This window comes from Anolis carolinensis, chromosome 1 (assembly GCF_035594765.1).
Source record: "Anolis carolinensis isolate JA03-04 chromosome 1, rAnoCar3.1.pri, whole genome shotgun sequence".
Lineage (NCBI taxonomy): Eukaryota > Metazoa > Chordata > Lepidosauria > Squamata > Dactyloidae > Anolis > Anolis carolinensis.
In genome coordinates, this window is record NC_085841.1 from 137,992,121 (window position 1) to 138,014,038 (window position 21,918).

Below are 21,918 nucleotides of genomic sequence, written 5' to 3' on the forward strand. Positions count from 1 at the left end.
CATTACTGCGTATTGAACTACTTTTTCTGACAAATTTGTTGTATAACATGTTTTGTTGCTTAATTGGTAAAATCATAACCTAATGTGATGTTTAATAGGCTTTTCCTTAATCCCTCCTTATTATCCAAGATACAGTAGAGTCTCACTTATCCAACGTAAACAGGCTGGCTGAACATTGGATAAGTGAATATGTTGGATAATAAGGAGAGATTAAGGAAAAGCCTATTAAACATCAAATTAGGTTATGATTTCACCAATTAAGCACCAAAACATCATGTTATACAACAAATTTGACAGAAAAAGTAGTTCAATAGGTAGTAATGCTACGTAGTAATTACTGTATTTACGAATTTAGCACCAAAATATCACAATATATTGAAAACATTGACTACAAAAATGCGTTGGATAATCCAGAACGTTGGATAAGCGAGTGTTGGATAAGTGGGACTCTACTGTATTCGCTTATACAACGTTCTGCCGGCCCGTTTATGTTGGATAAGTGAGATTCTACTGTAGATGTGTTCCTTTCAAACAAAATAACACTTTTCCCTGAGTTCCTTCACCATTCTCAGTTCTCCAAAACCATACTGAGATCCCCCCCCCCCATTATTTCCTCTTAAACGATCCTTTCTATATTTCCTACAGTTTCCTAAACTGTTCCTCACAGGTCTTGGTTTCCAAACCTTTGGTCATTTTGGTCACCCTTCTCTGAACACGTTTTATCTTGTCCATATTCTCCATGAATTGTGATGCCCAGAATTGGACACGGTATTCCAGATAAAGTCTAACCAAAGCAGAATAGAGTAGAACTATAGCCCTATTGATGCATCTTAGAATTTCATTAGCTTTTAAAGCTGCTTCATCATATTGTTGACCCATATTCAACTTGTGGTCTACTAACAGATTAGCCTGAGGCCCCACCTACGCTGCCCTACTCAGACACCTCAGGCTCATCCAGTTTTTAAAAATATCTGGGAAGATGTGGACCTTCTAGGAAGGATTCCCCTGTTGTGGCTAAAATTGAAATTTGAAGTCTGTGGAAAATATATTCAGAGGAAGCCATGCTAGCTGTGTAGCAAAATAATACAAGACCTAGAATCCACAAGCAACAATAGTATGGATCCAACTCCAATGCACAAACTGTATTATGTAAGGTTTTGAAGCTTCACTGGCCTCTTGGAAAATTATTTTACATGTAGTATGTGACTCTAAAGCAGGTATAGGCAAACTTACTAACTTGGGGGCCACATGGCGGACCGGAGTGAGGTGAGCGGGCTGGAAGGGGGTTCTCCCCAAGCCCCCTCACTGCCCTTTCCTCCTCTTCCTCTTCTCTTTCAGAGGCAGAAAGTGAAGGAAAGACAGGAAATATTTGGATCCCAAAAAGGCTAGTCTTCATCAAGATGAGATGGTGGTTAGGAGAGAAAAAGTGTATCCATGAGATCCCATACTGCCTTCTCCTGATATATAATCCTAGAATCCTAGAGCTGGAAGAGATCCCCAAGGGCCATCTAGTCCAAACCCCTGCCATGCAAGAAGGCACAATCAAAGCAATCTCAACAGACAGCATCTGTGGAAAAGCCCCCAGAAAAGGAGACTCCCCTACACTCCCAGGCAGCCTATGCCATTCTCCAGGAAGTTCTTCCTCATCTCAAATCAAAGTCAAATCTCTTTTCCTTCCATGGAAACTCATTTCTCCTTTGTGCCCTGGTCTCTAAAGCAGCAGAAAGCCCCCCACTCCCTCAGTGGGGCACTCTTTTAGATCTTGACACATGGTTCTCATGTTCCCACTACCTTCTCTTCTCCGAGCTAAACATACCCCATGAGGAAAGAAGGAAGTAAAAAGAAAAAGATGGAAGAAAGAGAAGGAAGGAAGGGTTGAAGGAAATGGAGGGAGAGAAGGGAAGGGAGAGAGGGAGGAAACAGAGAAGGAAGGAAAGATGAAAGGAAGGGAGGGAGGGGGAGAGGGGACAGAGAGAGTGGGAAGAAGAGAGGAAAGAGGGAAGGATGAAAGGGTGGAAGGGAAGAAAGGAGGGAGGGGAAAAGGGAGAGGGAAGGAAGAAGGAAAGTGAGAAGAAGGAAAGGAAAGAAAGAAGGGAGGATAAGATGGTGTGAGAGAGGAGGGCCTGAGAAAAAGGCCCAAGGGGCTGCATCCTGCCTCCCAGGCCTGGGTTTACCCATACCTGCTCTAAAGGCACTTCCAGACATTGGAGGGGGGGGACCCTTCAGCATGGGATTTTCTCCCCATGCCTGCCCAAAAATGGACTTTCCTGGTTGGGTGTCCCCATGCCATCCCAGTAACTTCTGGGATGGCATGGGGCCACTCAACACCCCCCTTCCAAGCCCTAAAACCTGACATGCCAGGAGGTGGAGGCAAGAATTAAAATCACTCCCCCCCCACCTCCTGGTGTGTTATTTCTACGTACCAGGAGGCCTTCTGAAGGCGCATCATGGCAGCCTGATACTCCTCCCTGTAAGGAAATCTTCCGATATTGCATAGTATTTAAGTGTATGCCTGTGTCAGGAAGAGAACAGATGAAATTATTTTTTTCCTTGGAGAACAAGTCATTTAAAGAAACACATCCCTGGTACATAACATTACTGCCACTTTTTGTGGTACTGCCATGAAATATATACTGTATATACTCGAGTATAAGTTGGCCCGAATATAAACTGTGAAAACTTATTGACTCGAGTATAAGCCTAGGGTGGGAAATGCAGCAGTTACTGGTAAATTTCAAAATAAAAATAGATACTAATAAAATTACATTAATTGAGGCATCAGTAGGTTAAATGTTTTTGAGTATTTACCATATTTCAAAGAAAAATAGTAAACTATCTCTGTAAGTGGAAAAGTAGGGTCAACAAAAACAATATGGTATCAACAATAACTTAATAATAATAATAATAATAATAATAATAATAATAATAATAATAATCCAGCATATAATAATCGAGCATATAAATCTCATTTGCTGTGTCATGCTATGTTTTTGTGTCAGAATAATAATAATAATAATAATAATAATAATAATAATAATAATAATAATAAATATTTTGTATCCTATTCTATCTCCCCATGGGGACTCAGGACAGCTTCCAACATAGTAACAGGCAAACATTAAATGTCTATATAAATAATGGACAGCTAAATATAGATCTGTAATTATATTTACTAATTTCCCATATGCATTTCCCTCTGAAACGTTTGCAAATCCTCTATATATGTGCATTTCCCTCCAGCAACATTTGAAAGCCCTATATATCTATGTTTATATCTGTCTTGACATCTCTCTTTATATGTGTGTGTGTGTGTGCATTTCCCCTGAAATATTTGGAAGCCCTATATATCTATATTCATATCTATCTAGACATGTCTATATATTTTTGTGATTGCATTTTCCCCTGTAATATTTGCAAGCCATATATATATATATACACACACACACACACACACACATCTCTTTATATATAGATAATTATATAGGCTTTGAAGACTTGCAAACATGTGAGGGGAAAATTCATATATAAAATAATGTATACATATAGATACAGATATAGATATTTAGTAAGCTTGAGCGATCCACGAAAAAATTGATTCTAAACTCGTTTCAAAAGTAGGGGGGGTAGCATTTCGTTTCTGATGTCATTTCCGAATTTTGCCCCCCCAAAAATTCGAAATTAACGAAAATTCGTTAGTTTCAAAAGTAATTCATTAATGGCGGCCGCGCATGCGCATTGGCCCAAAACAGCCCAAGGGGGGGGCTTTTATGGGGCTCTCCTGCACTCATTTTTTCAGCTATACTGATCAAATTTGGTACAGTGGGAGAACACAATCCACCCTGCTTGCTCGCTAAATTGCAGAGCGTTTGCCCTTTCCTAAGATTTATTGCGCAATTTCATAGTTCATATTAAAAAACTTTATTTAACAATTGCAAAAATCTGTTCCTGCTTTTGAATTGTTATTTCCTGTTCAATAGGGGTTCCTTCACTGTGAAAGTCCTTCAAATACAAATAAACAAATTACAAAAACAAATACACCCTCCCTTTTGCCCAAACCAAGTGGTATTGCGGAGGATTATGGGACTTGCAACCTTTTGCCAGACTTTGCTAGCGTTGATAGGGAAAGAGAGTCACTGCTGCCAGCCCTATGAGCAGCTCAGAGAAGAAAGGAAAGAGGGGAAAACAAATACACGCTCCCTTTTGCCCAAACCAAGTGGTATTGCGGAGGATAATGGGACTTGCAACCTTTTGCCAGACTTTGCTAGCATTGATAGGGAAAGAGAGTAACTGCTGCCAGCCCTATGAGCAGCTCAGAGAAGAAAGGAAAGAGGGGAAAACAAATACACCCTCCCTTTTGCCCAAACCAAGTGGTATTGCGGAGGATAATGGGACTTGCAACCTTTTGCCAGACTTTGCTAGCGTTGATAGGGAAAGAGAGTCACTGCTGCCAGCCCTATGAGCAGCTCAGAGAAGAAAGGAAAGAGGGGAAAACAAATACACCCTCCCTTTTGCCCAAACCAAGTGGTATTGCGGAGGATAATGGGACTTGCAACCTTTTGCCAGACTTTGCTAGCGTTGATAGGAGAAAGAGATTTACAGCGCACTGAAAGGAAAGAGGGAAAAACAATACACCCTCCCTTTTCCCCAAGTTGTTTTTTGGTGGATTATGGGGAGTTTTGCCAGACTTTGCAAAATGAAAATTGGTAAATTTGATTTCTTCTATTTGCAACTCACTTTAATGCCTATGCAAAGAAAAGTTTCCTAATCAAACGCCCAAAAAGCTGCTGAACTCCTCTTTGTCCGAAAGGAAAAAGCCCACCCCGCACCAGGCAATATGGCGCAGCAGAAAAGTTGCAGGGCTGCAGTGCTGGGCAAATGGCAAACACCAAGCTTGTGGGGAAAAAAGCCCACAGGCCCTTTGGAAAAACACCCTGCACAAACACCCAACAGTTTCCCACCTCACCCACCCACCCTTTTCTCCCAGTCTTCTAATCTTTAGCTCAGCCAAGGAAGCTGTGACGCAGCAATCTTGCCTGCCTGCCTGCCTGCCTAGAATCTCACTTCCACCCTCTCCAGATTCCCGGTGCAAATGAGCCATGAGGCTCCCTGTGCTCGCTCTTTTCATTCAGGACGTACAAGCCCCTCCCCTGAGTTAAACGTACTCTCTGATTGGCCACAAGGTAGAAACAACACGCTAGGTTGCCCCAGTGCACTGAAACAAGTTTGGGTGATTTGCAAAAGCTTATTTTCCTAACAAAAAAAACGACGACATTAGAAAAAGGGCCTATCGCGGTTCGAAACCGCGGGATCCACACGAGTGGACAATCTAGGTCGAATATTGCTTCACAAGTTACAAAACTAACGAATTACTAACGACAAACAGGGAAATCGAATTATTTGAGCAAGCCTGATATTTAGGTACATGGAAATCTCTAGCTATCTATATGTATATAGGATCTGCAAAGACCTGTAAACATACTTTGTTTCCCCTAAAATAAGACACTATCTTATATTGTTTTTTGGCTCTAAAGACACGGTAGGTCTTACTTTCGGGGGAGGCCTTATTTCAATCTCTTCTCCTCCACCACAGCTGCGGTGTGCAGGAGAAGGAGTGAAAGGTGCGTGCCTTTCCCTCTTCTCCTTTACCTTTCTAGGTGAAAGAGAGCCATTGCCAGCCGAGGAGAAGAAGGGCTCCTCCTTCATGGGTGACAAAGGGGGTGGCTGCCATCGCCACCGCCCGGGAAGGAGAAGGGCTCCCTCCTCTCCTTTCCGGGCGGCGAAAGAGAGAGCCACCGCCACCCAGGAAGGAGAGAAGGGCTCCTCCTTCTCCTTCCCAGGCGACGAAGGGGGCTGCTGCCACCGCTACTGCCCGGGAAGGAGAAGAAGGGCTCCCTCCTCTCCTTCCCGGGCGGCAAAAGAAAGAGCCATCGCCGCCCAGGAAGGAGAAGGGCTCCTCCTTCTCCTTCCCGGGCGGCGAAAGAGAGAGCCATCGCAGCCCGAGAAGGAGAAGAAGGGCTCCCTCCTCTCCTTCCTGGGTGGTGAAAGAGAGAGCCATCGCCGCCCGAGAAGGAGAAGAAGGGTTCCCTCCTCTCCTTCCCGGGCGGCGAAAGAGAGAGCCATCGCCGCCCGAGAAGGAGAAGAAGGGCTTCTTCTTCTCCTTTCCGGGTAGCGAAAGAGAGAGCCATCGCTGCCCGAGAAGGAGAAGAAGGGCTCCCTCCTCTCCTTCCCGGGCAGCGAAAGAGAGAGCCACCGCCGCCCGGGAAGGAGAAGAAGGGCTCCTCCTTCTCCTTCCCAGGCGACGAAGGGGGCTGCTGCCACCGCTACCGCCCGAGAAGGAGAAGAAGGGCTCCCTCCTCTCCTTCCCGGGTGGCGAAAGAGAGAGCCATCGCCGCCCAAGAAGGAGAAGAAGGGCTCCCTCCTCTCCTTCCTGGGTGGCGAAAGAGAGAGCCATCGCCGCCCGAGAAGGAGAAGAAGGGCTCCCTCCTCTCCTTCCTGGGTGGCGAAGGAGGCCACCACCCCTGGGGAAAGCGAAGGAGGGCTCCTCCTTTGCCTTCCCATCGCCGCTGGGGAAGGCATGCCTTCCCTTCTTCTTCGGCTCCCTCTTCCTAGGTCTTACTTTTGGGGGGTGTCTTATATTAGACAATCCCCCCCAAATCTCTACTTGGTCTTATTTTATGGGGATGTCCTATTTTCGGGGAATCACGGTATGAGGGGAAAATTCATATATAAAATTAATGTATATAGATAGATAGATAGATAGATAGATAGAGTTACATAGGGATTGCAAAGGCTTCCGGGGAAAATGCCTACATATCTGTAGATTTACAAATATTTCAGGGGAAAATGCTTTTATAAGAGATATATACATCTTCCTAACTTGAAAGGGCTTCCCTCCCTCTCCTTTCCCTTTTCAAAATATTCCCTTGGTTAGGAGCGAGGGAGGCTTTGGAAAAGAAAATACACTGATAAGGAAGGTAAGCAGAAAGAATATCATATATTATATCATATATTCCAAACAATGGCCTCCAGGCTCTGCTTCTCAGCCTTGATCCCATTATAAGGGGAGGGAGGGTTTTTCAGCTCAAAAAAGGGCTGAAAAACTTGGCTTATCTTTGAGTATATACGGTACTTTATCACTACGTACTTTATCACTTTACCATTGTCATTTAATGACAATGGTAAAATCATGAGACAAACAATTAAGATGTCTGCTGAATTATATCTTTTACTATATGTGTGTGTATGTCAATAAAGGCTTGTTGCACAAAAGTTTAATTAACTCCTAATGCCTTGGAGCATGACTGGAAATTGTCCTGTGCTAGAAATCTGAAGAATCTCCAGTATCTTTGTGGCAGTCAAGAATTGGGAATTTAGATCTGTAAAAGAAATCATTTACAAATGCAAAATAGATTAAATTGTTTTGAAAAGCAAGTTTTATTCAATTTTGTGTTAATTTCTTTCAATTTCAAATAGTATCAATGTGAATTTTAAAGCTTCCATCCTTTTATTTAAATGTTTCCATTTTTTCTTGATAGGGTGTTTTCATAGTTGCTCTTCAATTGTTATTTAAACAAAGAGAATTAACGAGTAGCTTGTTTACATTCACCATTAAGAATGCAAATGAAATCCATTCCAATATCATGTTCCAAACCAATAATATGTGGTAAAGTAAGCAAAGCCATGTGTATCACTGACAAGAACTCAAGATAGCAAAATGAAATTTTGATTGGGAGTCATTACATCTTACTGTGGATAAACCAACAAGTAGGAGTATTGCTTTGATGCCTGCATGCATGCTTCTGAGATGCATACTAGACACTACAAAATGCTAAAATTGATAGATTTGGATCCGATCCAACCCAGACAGGCTCTTCCATTCTCAAACATTTGCAAAAGTATTTTTACTCCACACTGTTGTCAAATCATATTTTCAAGCAGGGCAACATGGACTTTACGGGAGAAGTGAGGCTACATGGGAAAAGGATAAACTATAAACAGAAAATAGATTTAATTTCATATGTCTCCATTTATCATTTTCTAATATAATTGCACAAGTGTGTGTGTACATACCTTCAATATAATTGCACAAGTGTGTGTACATACCTGTTGACTAGTGGTGACCACATGTATTTCACAGGTTTTTGTAGGCAAGAAATACTCAGAGGTGGTTTTGCTAGTTCCTTCCTCCAAAATATTGCTTAAAATGCCCGATACTGAATGGTGGTCTCCCACACCAGTACTAACTAGGACTTGTTTGGCTTAGCTTCCAAGATGAGTCCGGGTCTGCTGAATTATTACAGGAGCGTCTACTTTGTCACTGTCTTGCCAGCCTACAAATCACTTATTCCAGAATAGTTCAAACACTTCAATTAGCTTTAATTACTTTCGTTAGCAACCACTGTTACATTCTCTTTCATGTTCTCTACTACTAATCTAGCTGCCCTCCTTCTGAGATCAAAGTGATCTTGGCCATTTCTGTCCCACAGATATAAAGACATTCAATCAGGGACATGATTATCTTTTATTGGATCAACCAGCACTATCAAATTTCACTGAACTTGCTCATCAAACAAAATTACCATGTCAGTTTTAAATTAACAGTCTGCATAGTTTCTCTCCAGACAAAAGGACATATCTTTTTTAAAAGTTGGAATTGTGAAGAAAATGTTTTTTATAAGAAAAAAAGTTAATGGTTATCCAGTTCCATGAGAAAAACCTCCAGAATTATGTCTCAATGCAACTTGGGTTAAAAAAACCCAATATGAGTTCAATGTGTCAGGTCTGCTTCCCTTTGCTGGGTTTTGTTTGCAAGACACCATGGGCAAGAATCACATGAATCACGGAATCTTACTGATCAGTTACATTTCAGATCACAGATGAAGGGGTTATATTACTTGAATGCTTCACTAAATAAAATAATATCTACATCAAGTGAAGAAGTTCTATTGTTCCAAATAGGTTAAATAGGACAGAGTAGCCTCGTGGCTTCAAAGCCTAGGGGCTTTCTATCTAGGAGAAATCTTGGTTGGCCAGGTTGAATAGCACTGAATACTTTTGCTGCTTGCAAGCTTGGCCACTTTCTAACTTGTGGAATCCTTGGTTGGCCAGTTTGAATAGCAAGTATAAATGCTGCGATTAGTCACCTTGATTAGTATTCAATGGCCTTGCAGCTTCAAAGCCTGGCTGCTTCCTGCCTAGAGGAATCTTTTGTTGGAAGGTGTTAGCTGGCCCTGATTGTTTCCAATTTCCCTGTTTTCCGAGTGTTGCTCTTTATTTACTGTCCTGATTTTAGAAATTATATTGTTCTGTATTATTATACCACAGCAATTATTATATATGATAGTTATAATCTTATATCATCTGCTTAGAACTGGATTATATGAGGCCCCTTCTACACAGCTGTATGAAATCCACACTGAACTGGATTATATGGCAGTGTGGACTCAAGAGAATCCAGTTCAAAGCAGATACTGTGGATTATGTGCCTTGGCATTCTGGGTTATATAGCTGTGTGGAAGGGCTTTGAGTCTACACTGCCATATAATCCAGATAATCTGTATTTTATAGGCAGTGTGGATGAGGCCTAAATGCACCCTGCCTGTGCCCTGGACACCATTTTGGCTGAGGGAGTTACTAGGATGCAAAGGGGGTGGGACCTAAAGGTAGCAGGGGCCTAAAGGCAGCAGGACCTACCTTTCTGACTTGCAGTTAGAGGGAGAAAGGCTCTTCCTCATCCTCTGTAATTTGGACTATTTTTCTAGGTTTTTTTATTGAAAGATATCGATTGGATGACTATGTCTTTTGTGGCCAGATTTGGTGTGATTGGTGTTGCTGTTTACTCCACAATAAAGGGTCACATTACACACACACACACACACACACACATATATATATATATATATATATATAAAATTCTTATTCATTTCATCCTCCAGTCCTATTTTAGAAGTATATTGTACTAGCCCCTTCCTGCCCGTATTTCAGTGCTCATTATGGGATAGATTGTTGGTTAATGATGCTGTTTCATGTTATGGTCCATAGTAATGTTACTGATTTTATCAAGTCATGTTTTAATCTATGGTTGGTTTTAATTGTTGTTGAATTGGGCGTATTCCCCATGTAATCTGCCCTGAGGCCCTCCAGGGAGATGGAGGCGGGATATAAAAATAAAGTTGTTGTTGTTGTTGTTATTATTATTATTATTATTATTATTATTATTATTATTATTATTATTCAAATGTTTCCAATGATATCTCTCATAGATCTCTTTATAGTTAGTGGTTAAATTAAAATTAAATTTGCATAAACAGGCCTGAGTGCTCTGGTTGATTTCTGAGTGCAAACCAATGTGAGAAACAATCTTATATTTACAGTAGAGACCAAATATTTAACAAAGGAAAGAGCAAGTATCTATTTAAAGATGTGCCCTTTAAAGTAAAATACCAAAATCTTCATTTTATTGCTTTCTGCATGAATTTTATAACTTTAAAGCTGTGACTACATCCAGGAAGAAGCAATAGTTTAAAGGATAGATAGTAACCTACTTAACTATCCTTGGTCTCCTCAGACATGAAAAATTGTGAAGTTAAGGGATCATAGAACCTGGAAAAAATAATCAGGGAAGGAAAAGGCTCACTACATAACTACAGTCCCCGAGTTATGAACATCCGGCTTACCAATGACTCATATTTACGAACAAGGGTGAGACAACAGGAAGTGTTAGAAATCAACCCCTAGGAAGGGAAATTCATTCATGAAAGAGTTATAATGGGAGCTCTAGCGTCGACTGGTCCATGAAAGAGTTATAATGGGGAAAAGGGGTCTCCACAAAAGCTTCATCACCAATCCGTGTTTCCACAGCAAGCCACATTTTTCAAAATCCAGTTGTCACAGGGACAGAAAAGGGATATGTGTGAAATCTTTGGAAAAGGAGCACAAACAGCAAAACAAATACTACAGGGGGGCCGAAAGAGAGAGAGAGAGAGAGACTGGAGTTATTGTCTTTTTTAAAAGCAGATTTCTGAACAATATCTAATTTCATGCCCATTTTTAAAGGTCAATTTGCTTATGAACAAGTCTACTAATAAAAATCTGTAAGTTTGCTCCTATAACATGTGCACTGAATCACTACTCGTGCTTGAGGAGTGTCACATACTACAATAATGTTTCAATTCAGTATATACAAGAAATACTAAAATACCAATAGATAATAAAATGTTAATCATAATATATAGCACTGAAAATTGTGGATTTGTACACTTAAGAAATTAGGAATCAGATTACAATATTCAAATTTTAAAGACTAATTAGCAAGGTGGACAACATTAATAATTTACACATTGGAATGTAAAAAAAATTTAAAAATAGAATTTGATTGTAAACCAGAATATTATTTATTAGGATTATATAACTTTAAAGAAGGGGAAGATACGATTTTGCAGAAAGATAAAGATAGTAAGGAGAGAATTTTTAGTTACGCTGTAACTGCAGCCAGAATAGTACTAGCGAAAAATTGGAAAAGTAGGGAAAGCCCTACTAAAGAATCATGGTTAGAGAAATTAATGGACATTAAAAATATGGACAAATTGACTTTTTTGATTAAAAAAGCTACTGGGAGACAAATGAGAGAAACGAACTGGTCACTTTTGGAATACCTTCAAGAAACTTTGAAATGAAGAAACTACATCAATTGGTGATGGAAGTTAGAAGACTGGAAGTCGACCTACCCCCCCCCCCTTTCCGATAGGGCCACCTTCCCTTGGAGCAGGGGTCCTCAAACTTTTTAATCCGAGGGCCGGTCCACAATCCTTCAGACTGTTGAGGGGCCGGATTATCATTTGAAAAAAAAAAAAAACAAATTCTGATGCACACTGCACCTGTCTTATTTGTAGTGCAAAAACAACAATAACAACAACAACAACAACAGCAGCAGCAACAATGAAAGAACAATACAATATTTTAAAATAAAAATAATTTTAACCAACATACATTTATCAGGATTTCAATGGGAGGTGTGCTTCTGCTTCTGGGCAATGAGATAGTCAAGTTATTAGGGTTGTTGTTGTTGTTGTTGTGTGCCTTCAAGTCATTTCAGACTTTGGGCGAGCCTAAGTCTAAAATGTATTTATTTATTTATTTAATGCATTTATTTACTACATTTGCATCACACCCTTCTCACCCCAAAGGGGACTCAGAGTGGCTTACAAATTATATGTACATACAATATATTATATTATTAGCATAGCACAATATCAGCATTATATATTACTTTATTGAACTATACCACTATACTATAATATTATTAGTAATATTATATGTAATATAGAATATATAATTAATATTATTATATGGCATTATTATTAGTGTTATATTGTATTACATTATAATATTATTATCAATATTATATTTATATACAATATATTATATTATAAAACTGAGGGCAGGGGCCAGGTAAATGACCTCGGAGGGCCACATCCGGCCCCCGGGCCTTAGTTTGGGGACCCCTGCCTTGGAGTCTATTAGTAGACTCCTTTCACCCTCCCAACCCCCCCCCCCCCCAACCCATCTTCCTTAATGTTTACTTCATTATAACTTTTACTTTTTTCTTTTCTTTTTTTTCTTTTCTCCCCCCTCCCTTACCTCAAATACCTATATCCCCCCACACTCTTTCCCTTAGACTATGTCTATGCCTATGTAACACTGCGAAATCTTAATAAAAACCATTTAAAAAATAATAATAATTTACACATTGTTGCAACTGAAGAGACCATGTATAGAAGAGACTATCAGTCATAGTAGATCACATATTATGCCTGCAGAAAATCTCAGTTCAGTTTCTTGCATCTCCAAATATAGCAGGGAAAATGGTTTGAAGCCATGGTGAGGTGCTCCAAGTGAGAGGACAAAAATTTGGCAGATGAATAATTTAGATAGATGAATGGTCTGATTAAACACAAGACAATTTTCAAAAAAGATGCACAGTTTAGATTCATGAAATTTTTAGGGTTATATGATATGAGAATTACGAATAATTTTTGTATCTATTATTATTTTTTGTTAAGAAAGTCTTATTTGAAAGGACACTTAGGACAGAGAGATGAGCCAGTGTTGTGAAATACTACCAGCTTTGCTAATTTGATTCTGTACACGTTTTCTTGCTTTTACTTTTCCAGTAATAACTAAATGTACCTCAAAAAATTGTGTGTGATAACAACTCTTTATTGATTAGTCAATTTTGACCATATCAAAACATGTGAAACATACAAAACGTACACACTTACCCATACATACAGTAAAACCATGTAAAATCATGTATAGATACAAAGCATCCTGGCCTACTAGCCTACCAACCCACTCCTAAGTAGTTGTTCAAATACAGAATAAAAAGATTAAAATTAAAATTAATTATTTCCTTAAGGTAAGGTTTAAGCGGGGGCAAGGGTATGTAAAACTAGTGGCTTGTCCATAGTAAATTTTAAATTTGGATTTTGTTATTGGCATTAATATCACAGCTATCCACTTCCATCTTCTCGCGGATGGCCAGCACTTTTTGTGTAAAAAGGGTCAGTTTTAAAATAGAGTTTTTATCTGAACCCTGTAGAAGGATGTGCAATTTCTCCTTATTCTCTAAATGTGTACGGTTCTCCAGCAGAGGCTCTAAATATAAAGATCGAATCCTGTTGTAATAGGGGCATTTTAAGAAAAAGTGTTCCGAGTCCTCCACTTCTGCATCTACCTCACGGCACCCACAGGTTCTCTTCGTATAGGGGATATTCTGATGTCTACCTAGCTTAGACTTAATGTTGAGTTGCTCGAATCTAGCCCGGGTAAAAAGTTTTCTAATATATAGTGGAAGTGCAAAAAAGAGGTAGGTTTCCATGCCCACGTTGCATTTAAATTTAGCCAGGCATGGAGTGGCTCTAGCTTGCGCTATGATCATAAGATCATTTTGTGCAGCAGTGTCAAGGGCTCTTTGGTAAACAACTGAGCACACTTTAGCCCCAAAATTTATTAGCTCGAGAGGGGCAAAACCTAACTTACTGACAGTGTGACCAAGTCTGCTTAGCCATGATGACCATTCTTTGTGGTTTTCTTGCTCTAATAGGCATATGGCTGGAAGTCTATGTGTTTGCATTTGTCTTATTTTGATCATTACATCCTGAACACTCAAATAATGTCTCATTATTACATCCTGAACACTCAAATAAAGAGTTCACCACCACAGCATCCGGAGACTGAACAAATTTTCGCGCAGCCGAGGAAGCTGATGGATCCTATTAGACTTTCGAGTGTCCTTAAAGAACTGGATTACACAGCTGATTCTCTGCATGAACAAGTGGAAAATTGGAATAAAAATCTATCAACTGCCTTAGATATAGTTGCCCCTAAACGGGCTTTTCGCCTCCGCCGGAATAGATCTCCATGGTTCACGGATGCATTACGTCAGATGAAACTTGAGCGGAAGAGATTAGAACGTAGATGGTGCAAGAAACCTGATGAAACATCAAAGTTGGCTCTCGAAACACATCAGAAAATTATGAAGCAGCCACCAGAGAGGCCAAAAAAGAATATAATTCCTCACTGATAGCTTCCGCCAGATCTCGACCTGCTCAAATAATTAAAATTGTTCGCAACATCATAAATCCAACCCATCCAGCCAAAGATATGGCCAGTCAAGATATTACAGCAGAGACCTTTCAGAGCTACTTCATAAATAAGATCAATCTGCTTCACGAAGGGCTACCTCCCACAGAGGACAAATTGAGAGAAATAGAAGCTTTCTGGCCATCTAGTGACAAACTTCTAGAACTTTTTGTGCCATTAGAAATGGAAGATCTGGAAAAGACTCTAGCTGCAGCAAGACCAACTATCTGCTCCCTCAACCCTTGCCCCTCCCGGTTGGTTAAGGAGTGCTGGGAGGGACTACGAGATCCCTTAAGGGACATAATTAACAGCTCCTTGGAACAAGGAATTTTCCCAGAGTGCCTTAAAGAAGCAGTGGTTCACCCTCTTCTGAAAAAACCAAGTCTAGACGCCACCATACCTAGTAACTACTGCCCAGTTTCAAACCTTTCCTTTTTGAGCAAGGTGATTGAACAGACAGTGGCGGGACAGCTACAGCAATTCTTAGATGAGACTGCGGGCTTAGACCCCTTTCAATCAGGCTTTTGTTAGGTCATGGGACAGAGACTGTCTTGGTAGCTATTACTGACGAAATTCGTCGTCAGTTAGACCGGGGCGGATCAGTGCTATTGGTACTCTTGGACCTTACTGCATTCGACACCGTGGACCATGACTTGCTGATCCATCGATTGGCTATGTCTGGTGTACGAGGTTTAGCTCTTCAATGGTTCAATTCATTTCTCCGGGACTGGAGACAGAGGGTGGAGTGGTCAGGCCAAAGCTCTGAGAGCTCCTGCCTTTGCTGTGGAGTTCCCCAGGGTGCTATCCTTTCGCCCTTGTGAGATGTGTGTATTTAACATCTACGTCCAACCACTTGCTGGACTAGTGCAGAGCTTTGGCATAAAGTGCTACCAGTATGCAGATGATACCCAGCTACTCTTGCGTCTCAAACCTGGGACAACCACGATTCCTGAGAACTTTAAGCTGTGTTTGGAAGCAGTGATGAGTTGGCTGCGAGCGAGTAGACTAAAAGTGAATCCCGCAAAAACTGAGATACTCTGGCCCGGCCAGCCACCAGAGTTAATCCAGTCACTGCCTGATTTTGATGGGGAAGTTCTGGTTCCATCTGCTACTGTTAAAAGCCTTGGTGTTATGTTGGACTCATCGCTGACAATGGAGGCCCAGATCACTGCCATAAGTAAGCAGGCCTTTTTTCATCTTTGTCAGGCAAGGAAATTGGCATCCTACCTTTCGACAGAAGCATTGGCAACGGTAATCCATGCAAGTCACCACTAGGTTGGATTATTGTAACACCTTATACGCCGGCCTTCCAAAGACAAAAACCCAGAAGATCCGAATGGTCCAAAATGCGGCGGCCAGGCTGCTAGCGAGATCATCTATAAGATCCCATATTACACTGATTCTGAAACAACTGCATTGGCTACCAACAGAACATTGGATCTCTTACAAGATACTGATCCTGACATTTAGAGCTCAAAATGGCCAAGGACCTTTATATCTTAGGGACCGCCTCATTCCTTTTTTCCATCAGTGGTCACCTCGATCCTCCCAGGAACATCTCCTATACATACTGGGCCCTAGGAAGGTACACCTGGAAGCTACAAGGCGTAGAGCCTTTTCGATCTATGCTCCAATTCTGTGGAACTCATTGCCTCCATATATTAGAGCAATGTCGGAGTTGCAACCTTTTGTAAAAGCGCTCAAGACTTGGCTGTTTGGTTGTGAATTTAAGTAAATCAGATCAAATTTGCCAAATAGTCACTGATGAATGTTTTTAGGTTGAATGTTTTTATGTTGAATGTTTTTATGTTGAATGTTTTTTATATTGTGGAATGATATTTTAAATTGTAAGTTGCTCGGAGCACTCTGGTGGAGAGCGACTAATTAAGAAATAAAGTGAAGTGAAGTGAAGTGAAGTGATTTTGTACCACCAATTGATCTGCCTCTTCAGAGTGTGTGATAAAGGCACCCTAAATACTTGCATCCTGCAAATACATTTCCACACTGTGGTGACAAGTGTGTAAACCAAATTAACTACTATTACAGCTTCTTTAAAAAGTTTTATTTTTAAAAAATGACTTAACATTCTGGGGGGGAGGCAGAACCTCTACTATTACTACTACAGTGGCCTGCATGAAAGCAGGATATTTTTATTTTTCATATAAATATGTAGGGCACAATCCATACAGTTTGGCATACAAAAGAAACTGTAGGAAGAACTTCCCCAAAGGTCATTTCCAAAAGTCACTTGTTATTCAGCTTGTAAGCTTGCTCTTATGGGAAAAATAAGACTTTCAATCTGCAATATATTTGGAGTTCACTGCATTACTCTCTAGACTGATGTCATGGTTAATGTTACACTTACATGTTTTCAGTATAATCTGAAAATAGAATAGAGCTAACAAACTATCTTAGAGCAAGATGTTTCATAGGACTTTATCACATGAGTGGAGGGAAAGCAGGAGAAAGCGGAGGGAACTGTCTTACTTCATTCCCTACCACCAAGGTCTGTCTTTTGGGATGGCCAGCCATCCCATGTCCTTTCCCCATCTTTTCCTGCTTTCTCCCACCTGACTCCTGAATATGCAGTCTGGACTCTAGTTCCATGACCTGCTGAAATGAAGCCCCACAGAATCCAAAAGGAGGTGCCCTTACATTACGTGGGACTCCGATAGCATGTAGAAACGAGGGAAATTTTATATGTGATGAGGTCCTTATTAAATATATGATGTCTTCGCTTTTGTATTCATTTCATGTTTTATCTTTTGTTCTAAGTAACAGTGTTCCATGGAGCTAACCACCAAAAATAATAAAACATTAAAACATTAAACTATTAAACATTAAAATAAACATTGTACAATTTAAAATAGGTATTGCCCATTTCCAGTTTTGTCTTACAGGACCATTAACTGGATCTCTCAGCAAATAAACTAATGTCTAGCCAATCTAACAAACGTAAAAAAAGTTTCTTTATTTCCAACAACAGTCAACATATTAGAATGCTACCTACACATATGACTGAAAACTATCTTGAATACCTAATGCTGAAATTTTATACTTCATGCCAAATTGAAAAGTGTATTCTATTGAAATACGGACTGTATAGACATGTACTGAATTAAAAGTATAGACAAGCATGATAGACAATATCCACAAATTCAGTTCTATCAAATGTGTACCTGTTATAAGAACAAAATGAATATACTTTGATAATTTCTCAAAGTAACATTAACACTAGAAACTAAGTGCTAACTTGAATTTTTAGTTTACAAAAATTAGGAGCTGGAAGTTTAAATAGCTTATAAAGCATAAGGTTTTGTGTACTGTGAGATGTGTGCATTTTTCTAAGAGTGTATGCACTGAACAGTTCTAAAAAGAAAGCCAGTCTAAATACAAAAATTGGTAATTGAAAAAACAAGTTGACCTATAATGAATCCAAGAAAGGTGCCACATTAAAGGTTACAGGCTGATGCAATCATATGGCTGTTGCAATCTGAGAGAAGGCAGCCAAGGATTAGACAACCTATCCTAATCTTCCAATTAGCAGAGAGTAATGTTTATATTAATCAGAACCAGTGAACAACTCTATTCTGATTGCTAGATAAATGTCCAAGTAGATCATCTCCCTTGGATGTCTGTGTGTCCATCACAAATCTTATATTGGCTGGGACATTCCAAGACTATAAATTCAGTGTTCTTCTACATGTTAAATATAGAGATTCCTGCTAAGTAAATGCAGAAGTCGATAGAACCATATGACGTTGTACATGCAATGCAATGCAAATAACCTGCCTAGACATTGAAAAGTTTATGGCCCCACCCAGGGAAGGGTGTATGTATGCATCTCTTTAAGGTGCATCTACACTGTAAAATTAATGCATTTTGACACTACTTTAACTGCTGTGGTTCAATGCTATGGAATCATGGGAATCTTACAAGGTCTTTAGCATTTTATGCACTTCAGTATTCTAGTGCTGTTTGGGGTTTTTAGAATCTATTTATTAAGTTGTAACTCGCTGCTATTCTGCACTGATATAACTATTAACACAGCATCACCAACTGGTTGCATCTTCAAGTATATTCCTTGGATTTTTAAGAAGAAAAGTGTCTTGTCAACTTACACCTGGTAATAGTGCTGCATCTGATGATGAAGTATGTAGCAATACAATAAAGTACTTTATGAAAAATGTATAGAGCTATATATCCCATAACTTTTTCATGTGATCAGAGCCTGGCCCGAGTTTGTTATATTTCTTAGATAGAGTCAACAGAAATAAAACAAACACATATTTTCATGGCATGCACATGATACCTAATTCCTTAGAAAGTGCATTGCTTCTGTGTTATGCTTCAACAAACAAACTGTCTCTGCAAAGGCAGAGACAGAAACAGTAATACCAATAAAAACATTTAAACCACCACTTTCTGTCCCACCATTTTCCAAACCTAGATCTTTAGCAAAGAGAATAGGGACTGCATGATTCATTCATTCTAAAAGGCAAAAAATGTTGGAAATGTTTGCGGCAGTGAAAAAATACCTTCTGTTTTCACACCCTTCCTTAGACCACTATACGAAACCTAACCTCCTCTTAAGCTGATCTCACTCATAATAAAAATGATACAGCCTATCTCAGAATGCAGGGTTTATTTGTGATCAGAGGTATCACATACTAAGATCTGTAATCTTTTGCTGATTGTTCCTTCATATTAAAAATAGGGCAGCTGTACTTCATTTTTCTTTGAATCTCTCAGGGTCCAGGGAAGCAGCCAACACCGCCCACAGTCAAGCAAGGATCTGGCACTCGAACAATACACCATGTGAAATACACAGGCATGCTGATACCACCCACAAAGGGGAAGGCGTATTTACATCCGTTCCTGTGAATACATCACTACTGGAAGCAACAAGAAATAGATCAAAAGAGAGGCTGCAGCATAGATAAACAGCTCTTCAGTTTGAGCCTCAATAGCTCAAAGAGAAAAAATACTTCTACAGTAAGAATGAGGGAAGTGAGGAAAGGAAATACAAAATGTAACACAGTTTTGGAATCTCCTAAAGTACACAGAGAGTTGTTTTCCTCCAGAAAACAGAAAAATCTTATAAGGACAAGATTTAGGATCAGTAGCCAAAAAGACCTACATGCATTGCTGCACTGGTAGCAATCATGTATATGAAACCATAAGATCAAATCCAGAGAAGGCCTCATGAAGCATTATCCCTCAAAACTATTTTTAGTCTTGCACAATAAGATTTATAGTCATATTTAAAAGAATTTATGGATGAAATTGATCATGCCCTCTAAATGGCAATGTTCATATGCTCATCAACATTGACTCAGCCAGTTTGTGGTTGCTCTGAAAAAATGAAGTGTGTTGTGGATCATTTGAAGAGATTGCATGATCGTTGTCTTGCATTGTGCAACCATACTTTAAATACTAGTCACACTATGTTAAAAGAATATTATAGAACTTGAAAAAGTACGCTCTTCCAAAAACAAAAAAGCCTAAAAGAGCAAAGCACCAGTGCACTATATGAGGAAATGTTACAATGTTCAGCATTTTTCAAGTGAAGATACCCCTGGCTGAAATATAATTTTTATTAATTGTTAGAGAATGAAATCTTATTGTCATTTTGAAATGTTGGTTCAGTAACACAACAGAGATGGGAGGTGTGAGTTGGTAAGAAAAAGAGATGTTGGAGAGCTAGGTTTCCACAGCAACAGGACATTCTTACCTAAGGCTTCGGCCTGAAGAAGCCAAACAGATGAGATAAGACTGTTGCAAACTGGAAAACAGTGACTTCACTGGGCAGGGAAGGCGGAGTTAGAGGAGGGACAGGAGCTAAGGGTGGAGCCAGGGGTGGCAAGAAGGTGGAACTGGGAGGAGCATGGGGAGAAATGTTAGTGTGCAATGTGTGACCTATATAAATTGCTTTTATTTTCTTTGTTCTGGGTGGTACATCTAGCAATTCCAGAGGGCCCCCGTTAGTTTTCTGCTACAGTAATAAAACTCCTCCTCGTTTCTGGTCTCAATTGGGAAACAAGGCCAGGAATATTTAAAGGAAGACCTGCCTTGACACAAGTCATAAAAAGGGGGATATGTACACAAGTGTAGACAGTGTTAAGAAAGTGGGTGAATTTTTTTCTAGTCCCTCTTCCATAATGTGAACAAACTCGGGCCATTCAATGAGAGTGGAAAGACAAAAACATACACTTCTTCGAATTGTACATATTTCAGTTGTGGAACTTTTCAACATGAAAGAATCACCAACCTAAAATACTTTATGAAATATCAATAGATATATTCATGAAAAATAAGCCAACAAGGGTTTTGCAGTCACAATGACTGTAACTCAGCAAATATTGGGAGGCAATATGCCTCCCAATACTAACTATCTAGGAACATGTACTCTGATACCTTTTAAATAGGCTTTCCATTGACATCTGTCATGGCACTGTGAGCACAGCATGTTAGACTAAAAAGTCAACAATGGATCTGGTCCACTTTCTTAGGTAGTAAAGGTTTTCCCCTGACATTAAGTCCAGTCGTGACCGACTCTGGGGGTTGGTGCTCATCTCCATTTCTAAGCCGAAGAGCCAGCATTGTCCACAGACACCTCCAAGGTCATGTGGCCAGCATGACTGCATGGAGCGCCATTACCTTCCCGCTGTAGCAGTACCTATTGATCTACTCACATTTGCATGTTTTCGAACTGCTAGGTTGGCAGGAGCTGGGGCTAACAGCGGGCACTCATTCCACTCCCAGGATTTGAACCTGGGAACTTTTACTTTCTTACATTAGTAAAATTACATTATGTGCCTTCCTCTTGTATCAGACACTCTGTTGTTGGATTTATATTTGAAACAAATAACAGAAAATGTTGAAAAGTGAATTAATCATAGAATAGTAGAGTTGGAAGAGACCTCATTGGCCATCCAGTCCAACCCCCTTCCAAGAAGCCTTAGAGTAGAATAATCAGTTTATATGAGGTGGCTGCTTCTCTGTCTATGAGGACACTGACATTCCTAAAGTGGAGAAAATGTACCACATTGTGACTCAATCTAGAACAGTGGTTCTCAACCTGTGGGTCCCCAGATTTTTTGGCCTTCAACTCCCAGAAATCCTAACAGCTGGTAAACTGGCTGGGATTTCTGGAAGTTGTAGGCCAAAACACCTGGGAGTCCACAGGTTGAGAACCACTGATCTAGACGTTTCTGCTTTGAGAAACATATCTGAAGAATTCTGAGTGAAGCAAGACTAGCATTTCTCAAAGGG

General features: G+C 39.9%; 1 protein-coding gene across 3 annotated transcripts in view; it reads right to left on the reverse strand.

The window, feature by feature from the left end:
* csmd1 (CUB and Sushi multiple domains 1) overlaps window positions 1-21,918 on the reverse strand; it is a 1,478,446-nt gene that overhangs the window by 1,419,961 nt on the left and 36,567 nt on the right. The gene's annotated exons all lie outside the window — the stretch shown is intronic.